We start from the raw sequence: 9,944 nt of genomic DNA on the forward strand, positions 1-9,944 counted from the left end.
TCTTCTGGAGGGCCGAAGAGGCCAGTTGCCTCTCCAGCATGCTGACTTCGTATTAGGAAGAGTCTTTACAGCTTAAAACTTTCTAAGGGCTGTGCCCACACAGACATGCACAATCAGGAAGCCCAACTTGATGGAAGATTTGCATTTTGGCTAATTTCTATATCCAAAAGGATATAGAAATATAGAGGAAAATATAAAATATAGAAATTTTGAGGAAAATAGAGCAACATTTTGTTGTTGGGGTCCTGTCATTCTGTTATTTTTTGACATGATACAATCCTGGTATGAACAGTCTGCTTTTTAGCTTCTGTCTTCCTCTAAATGAATATTGATGCTGTGTTTACCTTTAATTAATATTCATTGAGATAAAGGAATTACACTCATTCACTTTTAATTATATCTTTCTTGCATAAACAGGCTTTTAATAACAGATTTTCTAGGTTGGAAAAAACAAGCTCTCTGCCCCCAGCATAGTTCGATGCCAAGAAAGCTGCCTCTGTGATTAATAAAGGGGATTTTAATTTGTTACTTGGTGCAGTGGGAAAAGCTGTGGGTAGAAAGTTATCTCTTCTAAGTTCTAGCTCCAGTTCTGCTATAGCTACTGTGGGTTCTTGGGCTAATTCCTCTTCCTTCTTTACTTCACGTTCATATCTGAAAAATGGTGATTGGACCAGAGGAGTCATTTTTATTCATGGCTGCATACTGAGATCACCTGGGGGAATTATTGAACAGTACAAAGCCTAGGTCACATTCCGGATGAATTAAAACAAAATCGCTCTGGGTTGGGTACAGTTACTGGTATTTTTCAAAAGATCCTCAGATGGGATTCTTTTAATGTTGAGAATTTCAGAGTTGATAATTGCTGAAACGGGCATCATTCTTACCGGACTTCTAGTTGCTTGTGGCTCCTTCTAGGGTTATCAATTGCACAGAACCCAGAAAGAAGGCCAACACGGACCTCAAGAACCAGCTTAGCTCTGCCCTGGTGCCCCGCTGTGCTGGGGGCTTACATCCTGGGGTGGGCTTCGTGATATTCTTTAGGAACAGAGAGCAAGGAATAATATTCACTGAGCACCTGTGTTGTGCCAGACACATGCAACATTTCCTCTGTTGGTCATCAGATACATGTTTCACATCTAGTATGTTCCAGGCATGGGGGATTTAATGTTGGTGAGCAATGCAGTTTCTGTCCTCATGGACCTTATGGTCTAGTAGGCGAAAGAGGCTTTAAGCTGATAATTACATGAGTTTAAGAACTTGCACAGGAAAAATACAGGGTTGTATCAGAGCACATAATAGTGGTAGAGGAATGTTGATAAGGAACTCTGCGTTACGAAGCAATGTCTAAGACCTAAGCCCCGAGAACAGGTAGAACTAGTTTAGTTAGATGGGGAGAAGCATTTGAGTCAGAGATAATGCTCTTATAAGGCAGATGCTGGAAAACTGAGGCCCAGATAGATGCAGTGTTTCCCTGAGGTCCAAAGCAACTAGCTTGGTCCTGACATTCACCTGGGAAGGGTTTAAAAACCACCAAAATTTCACAGAAGAGCAGAACTGGTCAAGATGACCTTGGCTATGGCCAGACAGAATGGAATCAGTTTGGAGTAGGTAAAGAATGAAGCCATATGCTGAAGGCGGGCTGCAGGTAGAAAATGCCACCTGCTTGGGTGGGTGAGGGGGCCACATATAGTCCTAGGAAAGAAGACACATCAGTGTCCAGCATCAATCTTGGATGAAGTTAGAATTCTCTGTGTGGCAGAGACATGTGTCAAGACAAAAGGAGGGATCCAACAGCAGAGGGTATTGGAACGAGCCCAGAAGGTGGTTCAGAGTAAGGCAATCTTTGAACCAGTATCAGGTCTCCTTCCATTAGCCTGGAGTTCAGCAATGGGACCTTAGACTCTAAGAAAAGCAAGACCATGTCCTATCAGTCAGCGCTGGACAAGTTTAGCAATGCAGCTCCTCCAGGAAACAAGGTGAGACCACATCTTGATTGCTGGCCAGGACTCAGAGGTCAGGCTAAAACAGGAGCTCAGAGCCAATTTAGCACCAGGGGGCTTGGTGCTGAGCTCCAGAGCTCTGGCTTGAGAATAGCATCAATGCTGGAGGCTGTGTGCAGGCTTATCCTGAGGCTGAGGATCAAATAATTCCACACATGGGGGAAGTGGGTATGCAAACATAGGAGGCAGGCAGGGCTTGACTGTCCATTCCAATGGTTCTCAGCCAGCATGAGATTCTAATATTCTCTGAGAATCCACTTTAATAGATTATCTGGGGTAGAGTATGGATACCTGGTTTTCATGAATTTTCACAGGCAATTCTAATATACATTTCTGGTTAAGAATCACTAATCTAGACCAATCACATCAGTTTTCAGATGAAGAAAGGCCTAGAGAGAAGAAGTGACTTGCCCAAGGGCATACAACATACTAGCAGAAATAGAACTAAAATCCTGGTTTCTTCGTTTCCCGTCCAATGTACCCAAATGTTTAGGTTAGCAGTTAACAACAAAAGCAGTAACAACAGCTCTTTAAGTGCATATTCCCATGCCTCTGATATAATCTGATTTTCCAATGAGAGATCATTTATGTCCTCTTATAAATGATAAGTAAACGGAGCCTATGTGAAATGCAACAATTTGCTTGCTCAAGGCTATATGGATGGGCTGGGACAAGAACATGTTCTTCTTTTCTAGTCCTGAGACATTTCTCCTGCTTTGGGCACCAAATTACGAAGCTAAAGTTTAGGCTTTTCTCTCAGGAGGCGAGACCTGACCTTTCTCAACCTGGACAGTCTAATGGCCTCCAATCCATTTCCTGTGCATGTCACCAACAAGCCCTTAATGGAGTGTAGCAATAAAGCTAAAGGGGAGCCCAGTAATTAGGGGCCTAGAGGCATAAGTGATGTTTGGACAACTGGCCGGCTGGCTACAGTGCATTCGGTACCCCAAGGGCTCCAGAAACTGGAGCCAAAGTGCCAAGCACATCAAATTCAAGTGTCACCAAGGTCTGAGCTCAGCTGCTCCCTTAGCATTTGCAAAATATCCTGCCCATACTCTTCCCCACATATCCTCCCTTGGCCATTTTCAGAAACAGATGAGCTGAGGTTACATGCAGCTGATCCCAGACCTGCTGGTTAATTATCTTGGCCTGTAATTAGTGTTTCCTATTCCTTGTCCCTTGCCAACTCCCACAGTTAATGTATCATTTCTCCCTCTGCAGAGAGTCCACTGGGAGGACTTCAAAGCCATGGAGTAAAAATTTCTGATGGTGGCAGCCTTTTGGAGGAATTCCATCTGCTGGCTGTCCCACAGCCCCAGCATCAGCCCTCATCTCTCTCCATTTCAGTCTACATAAGTCGCCAGGTCTTTGGTTCTCTCCTGAATGTTTCTTTCTTTTTAAAAACTTTTGATTTTAATTTATTTTTTATTGGGGTAACATTTATCAATAAAATCTCGTAAGTTTCAAGTATGTAATTCAATGATAAGTCATATACATATTTTATTGTGTGTTCACCACCCATGGTTAGATTCCTTTCCATCACCGCATCCCAAATGCATCTTTCTTTCTCCATCTTTGCATCCTCTGACTTGTTCAGGCCTCATTCTTTGGTCTCCGACAGTATTTTCTTAATGGGCTTTCCCATTCATGGGAAATGTCTCTGCTATAATACAGGCAGAGAAATCTTTCTAAACTGCCAATCAGGCTGTGTTACTCTCCTACCTAAAGCCCAACCTTTTCAGTGTGGCATATAAAGCCTTGTGCAGTATGGCTTGGCCGTGTTTCAGGCCCCTCTTTCACGTGGTTTTTACTCTCCATTAATTCTGAAATGCCGTAATTCTCTCCTCCCCAACATGTATGTACATGTGCACGCGTGCACACACACAATATATATATATATATATATATATATATATATATATATATATCCATGCTGCTTTATGAAGAGGAAAAAAATGGAGATGGAAGGGAATCTGATTGGGCAAGCACCCTAAGAACTATAATGAGGAAAGGGAGAAGAGGCTCATGCTATACAGCTTTGGGAGATAGGACTAGAAGCTATTAAATTCATTTTAATATGCAGAATAATTATTCAATAATTGAAGTTGTGAAAGCACAAGGTGAGCTCCCCTAGGTAACAGTGAGCGTGCCGCCTGGAGGATTCAGGCAAAGGCTGTCTGCTCAAGATGCTGCAGGTGCAGTTCCTGTACTGGGCATAGTCTGGGAGACTTTCTAATTCCAGGATTCTGTATATCTCTGATACAAAATCCACATCGTTTTGCTTTTTCCACAAAGACTTTCCTGTTCGAGAAAATCTCTCACCTCTCTACTCATCTGTGCCTGAATCACGTATAGGCACATGCTCCGCACATGCCTCAACATGGGCAATCTCTACTAGGCACAGAGACCTTTACCTCACATTGCCTTAAATTGTTTCAAATAACTGGCAGAGGCACATCTTACATTCATTCGACTACATGGACTGAAAAGGAAAGAAGGGCAAGAAGATGATTTGAATGATGTGAGAAGGCCACCTGGCCTTCCACTATATAAGCAGAGGCCCCAGGCCAAGCAGAGTGTGTAAAGGAAGGTGAGGGCCTGCCACATCCTCACTGTGTGCTGCTCAAAGTTGTAAGGCATATTGAATTATATGACTGCTAAATGCAACCCAGCTACTTCATGTAAGACATCACCAAAAAGCAGAATCAGTGCCAGTCCAGAAGGGCCAGCTAGTGGTGCTGGACCCAATGAGAGACATTAAGTCAGTTTCTGTTGTGGGACCTTCCCGGGGGACTTTAAAGGGAAACTTTGGTGCTCTTTGATTTTCCCTTATGTGCCAACTTCAGTGGGTGTTAAGGTACAACTTTATCGTATAAGGTCTGTCACCACTTCTAATGTAGACTGTACGATGGGAAGGTACCACGTGTCTGCTACTCTCATCCTCCCACAACATCCTGAAAAAGCGTGGTGCTAGGAATTAGTTACTGAGTAATTGTTTAGAAAAGAAGTTGGTTGTTCTTTCAGAATTGGTGTGGCAGAAGGAACGTATGAGTCTAATGGTTAGTGACCACAGTTATGGTCCCTTACCAGTTTTGTGAGTTTAGGTAAGTCTCTTTTTCTCTCTGGGGCTCAGCTCTTTATGTGCGCGTGTGCGGAGGCAGGGCGGGACAGGCAGTGGGGTGGGAGTCGGGGACAGGGAAGGGCTGGGGGAAGGAGAGAAGAGAATGAATTAAATGATCTTCATTCTTCCTTCCAATACGAATATGTTAGAATTCTTGGATATTTCTATTTCAGAAGTCAGCAAACTTCTTCTGGAAAGGGCCAGATATTTTAGGGTCTGCACACCACAGTCTGTAGCAGCGACTCAACATTGCCATCATTACAGGAAAGCAGCAATAAATGAATGAATGAGAGTGGATTTGTTTAAATAAAACATTATTTACAAAAACAGGTGGCAAGCTGAATTTGGTTTACTGACCTCTGATTTGCTGACTCTTGTTCTAGTCTATTTTACCTATCCTCCACATAATAGGACTTCTTCTTCGGTCTGAAGTGAGTAGTGAACTTCATTCTGTACCAGCCTATTTCATGAAGGGTCTTTCCCAAGGCTCCCGATTCCTCCTCTGCCAGGATCAGGTGGTTCCAACTAACGATAAAGTTTTCCTCGGATCATCTTAGAGTTCTGCTGAATTAGGAGCTAAGAACTATGTGGAGAGATAAATAATAGCAGTGGACCATTCTCACTTCTGTCAAAGAAGTCTAGATTTTCAAGATTTCTCAAACCACTATGATTCATGGAAAATTTAATCATCGACAGATTCATTGGATCTTTTCAATATTAAGATCTAGAGAGAATATCTCAAGAACTGGACACATTGGTCTCTTAAGTTTGGCATCAAAAGCCTCTTCATCTAGAGTCAGTGGCTTTTACACAGCCTCCTATAACCACCACTAGACATTGTATCAATTCAATCACTTCTAGGCTGTGTGATTTCAAAGCAGCTATTCAACCTCTCTGTGCCTCAGTTTTCTCAGTCGAATGAACTAATTTGATTAAAGAGCTTTGCACATCACCTGGCACACAATAAGCTCTTGATAAACGCCACGTATCAGCTTCTTGTCCTATGAGTATTCCTGTCTCCAGGCCTTGGCTCATTTTCGTTCTGGTACATCTGAGCGCTTTCCATTCCTCGAGATTGAGTTTAAATACCAAGTGGCCAGGAAAATTTCCCCAACTCTCTTGATAAGAAATAACCTTCCCATGTTCCACTCACCCCTTAACTGAACCTCTACTTCTACTTATCATTGTTAGTTTCTACTTTGTCTAGTTTGTTGACACGTATTACCGTAAATATCTGAGAGACAGAACATGTCACCAGTTCTTTTCTGGACACCCTCCATGGTGCTGTGCGAAGTGCCTCAGCACATGAAGGATTCTTGGTAAGTGTTGGTTAAATTAATGAATCCAGTAAATCAAGCAAAGCCTCAACAGCTAGGTTGATTTTCCCTTTCATTTTTCATTCTGGTAGTTTGGTTTTATGAGGATGGGGCTTAATGTTAGTTTCCAGTGGAAGCCTAGAAAGGCTCATTAGTTTTCAAAACATGTTGGATATAAAAACTGACAGAGATACAATTTTTGTTAAGGTTTTATTTGATCATGGGTGGATGGTTTTTCCTGATAACTTGTAGCCTATGAGCTCATCCATTTATATCATATCTAGGCACAGTCTGGAGACTTGGAGTTCTGAGCCAACGAGGAAACAGGAGCAGGTGGGCCTGAAGCCCAGGGCTCGAGAGAGACTTTGTCAAATTTTGCTAATTAAGTCTGGGATCCCCCTCTCCCTCAGCCAGGCTGGATGATGACAGTGGGCTGTAGCTGGTTATTTTCCTAGAGAATTCCCACTGTAATTTGTTTTCTGTTATTAGTGAAAGAGATGTCTGTGTGCATTAGCCACATATCGAGGCCACACTTTATCCTGACTTAAAATATAAATTTGCTCCTACTGGATTTAAATTCATGGAGTTGAGTTTAACTTCAGGGAAATTGTGGTTTCCAGGCCTATGATATTTCCAAGTGCTGGATGAATTACAGACTTCTAGAAAATTGAAAAGGGACTTGGAGATTAATGCTTCTAATGTCCGTTGCATTCATCTCCCCAAACATCTCTAAGAGAGGGCTCTGTGACTTCCTCATGAATGCTTCCAGTGACAGGGAGGTCTGTTGGTACTGGAAGCAAACCATTCCTTTTTTATTACAACTCTAATTCTTACCGACATTAGTCATAATATCGGCTTGCATTTCCATAGTGATTTGCTTCCAAGAAAGTATTTTCACATCTGTAATGTTTGATTTTCACAAGGTTGTTGGGAAGAGGCTCAGGCCCACTCCATCACCCCTTCATCACCAAAGAGGAATATAGGCCGGCTGGCTCTGGGCTATGAATCTTGTGTGGGGTCTCTGACTCCACATGTGCAATGATTTCCACTGTGCCATAAGTTCTCATCAGTTTTTAAATAACAGTATATTTTTTGAAAATGTAGAGGAAAAAATAAAATACTCTGACAACATGTTTTGAACTCACTCTCTGTCTCAGTCGGTACTCCTTGGAGATAGATTAACCATGGGACAAAAGCCAAGGAAGCTTGGACGAGGTCTGACCTGACTTTTGCAACATTGGTGTCCATGTGGAGATGATTCAGGCAACTTCCTGAGATCTGCTTGCAGTGGGTGATAGCTTGCGCCTCAGAGAGAAAGGAGCAAAGCCTGAGAGGAGCCAGCTGACCTTTAGTGTGTTGTTCACAGCTCCAGGAGGAGCTCGGTCCTTCTGGCATCAGCTTTCCTGTGTGGGCCAGTACTCTTTTCCAGTGTCCCCTTTTCCCTCTCACATACCTGGTACAAGTTCATGAACATAACGTCTCTCCCCCTTCCTTAATTCAATAATTCTAGCCTGTCTACCGGTTGCTGTTGATCTACCTGGAAAAGGGACAAATACCTGGAAGTTCCCAAAAGCCCAGCCTTAAGAGTGTTGAGGGAACTTAAACTGGCTGATGGTGCAGACAGGTCTAGGGCTATGTTTAAAAGAATGAAAATACAAGAAAAGGAGGAGGAGGAGGAGGAGGAGGAGAGGGGGGGAGGAGGAGGGGGAGGAGGGGGAGGAGGAGGAGGAGGAGGAGGAGGGGGAGAAAGAAAGAAGGGAAGAAACACATACTGTAAATTTAGCAAATGAGAAACCTAGAAGGAGAGTTACAATGTTGAAGAGTCAAGATAGAGTAAAGTCTGTTTAAATAAGAAAGGAGAAAAGAGAAAGCAAGAAGGAAGACTCTCTGGTACAAATTTTCAATGAGATTCAAGAAGATATTATAAAAGAGAAAGCCGATAATAAGAAAAAAGTTAAAAATTAGAAAATAATTTAAAAACAATTTATGAAATTAAAACAATCTGTAGAAGGAATGAAAAAACATGAAAGGACTGAAAACTGAATTACAGATAAAAAAAATAGACTTGAAAGATAATACTCCAAAATATAGAGCAAAAAAGACAAATTAATAAAGATTACTGGTGAAAATAAAAGAGAAGTGGAGGATAAACTCAGAATATGTAATTAGCAAAGACAAGCATTCTAGAGGAGAAAAAAAGAAAGAATGGCAAAACAATCAAGATTTTTAAAAAAAATGTTCTGGAGCTGATTAAAAATAAACCTTTTTGGATTAAAAGCACAGAATTATATACATAATTAACAAATAAACATTTTTTTCTGGTGAAATTTTAATTTCCAAGAATAAAAAGCATATTGTACAATATGCAGAATATATAAAGAACTCCTACAATTCATCAACAAAAATCAAACAACTTGATTAAAAACATGAGCAAAGGACTTAAATAGACTTTCTCCAAAGATGTACAAATGGCGAAAAGACACATGATAAATGCTCAACAGCATTAAACCTTAGGGAAGTATAAATCAAAACTGAAATGAGATAATTCTTCATACCCATCAGGATGGCTACTATCAAAAAAGGAAAAAAAAAAAAAAAACAGAAAATAACAGATATTGGCCAGGATGTGGAAAAAATTGAAACTGTTGTGTTGTACACTGTTGGCAGGAATGTGAAATTCTGCAGCTGAAGTGGAAAACAGCATGGCCATTCCATTTCTGGGTATACATCTCAAAAAATTGAAAGTGGGGCCTCAAAGAAATACTTGTACACCCATGATCATAACAGCATTATTCACAGCCAAAAGGTGGAAGCAGTCCTGGTGTCTATCAATGGACAAATGGATAAACAAAATGTACATACATACAGTGGATTATTATTCGACCTTAGAAAAGAAGGAAATTCTGACATTTGCTGCAACATGGTTGACCCTTAAGGACATTATGCTAAGTGAAATAAACCAATCACAAATAGGCAAATACTGTATGATTCCACTTCTTTGAGGTATCTAGAGTAGTCAAATTCCACAGAGACAGAAAGTAGAATGGTGGTGCCTGGAACTAGGTAGAGGAGGGAGGAATGGGTTGTTGTTTAATGGTCTAGAGTTTCAATTGTGCAAGAGAAAAAGAATTCAGAGTATGAAGATTGGTTGCATAATAATCTGTACTTGATTCTACTGAAATGGCATTGAAAAATGTTTAAGATGGTAAATTTTATGTTCTATATTTTACCAAAATATTTAAAAATTATTTAAAAAGTTAATGATATTTTACAAAATTGATTCAAGATACAGATTGATATTTAGACTTTTTATAGGTTGCTGCCTTGTTAAGCCTTGGTTCTTTAAAGAAGTCCTTGGAAGCTTTTGGTTCTATTTCGGTATTGCTTTTAAAAAGAGAGAGCAGTTTACTTACATGGGAAAGAGAATGATTTTGACATTAAAGTTCTTATCTGCAACACTGGAAGCTAGAAGATGTTGGAAAATATTTAAAGAATATCAATAGAAAA

This window comes from Rousettus aegyptiacus, unplaced genomic scaffold (assembly GCF_014176215.1).
Source record: "Rousettus aegyptiacus isolate mRouAeg1 unplaced genomic scaffold, mRouAeg1.p scaffold_m13_p_4, whole genome shotgun sequence".
Taxonomy (NCBI): Eukaryota; Metazoa; Chordata; class Mammalia; order Chiroptera; family Pteropodidae; genus Rousettus; species Rousettus aegyptiacus.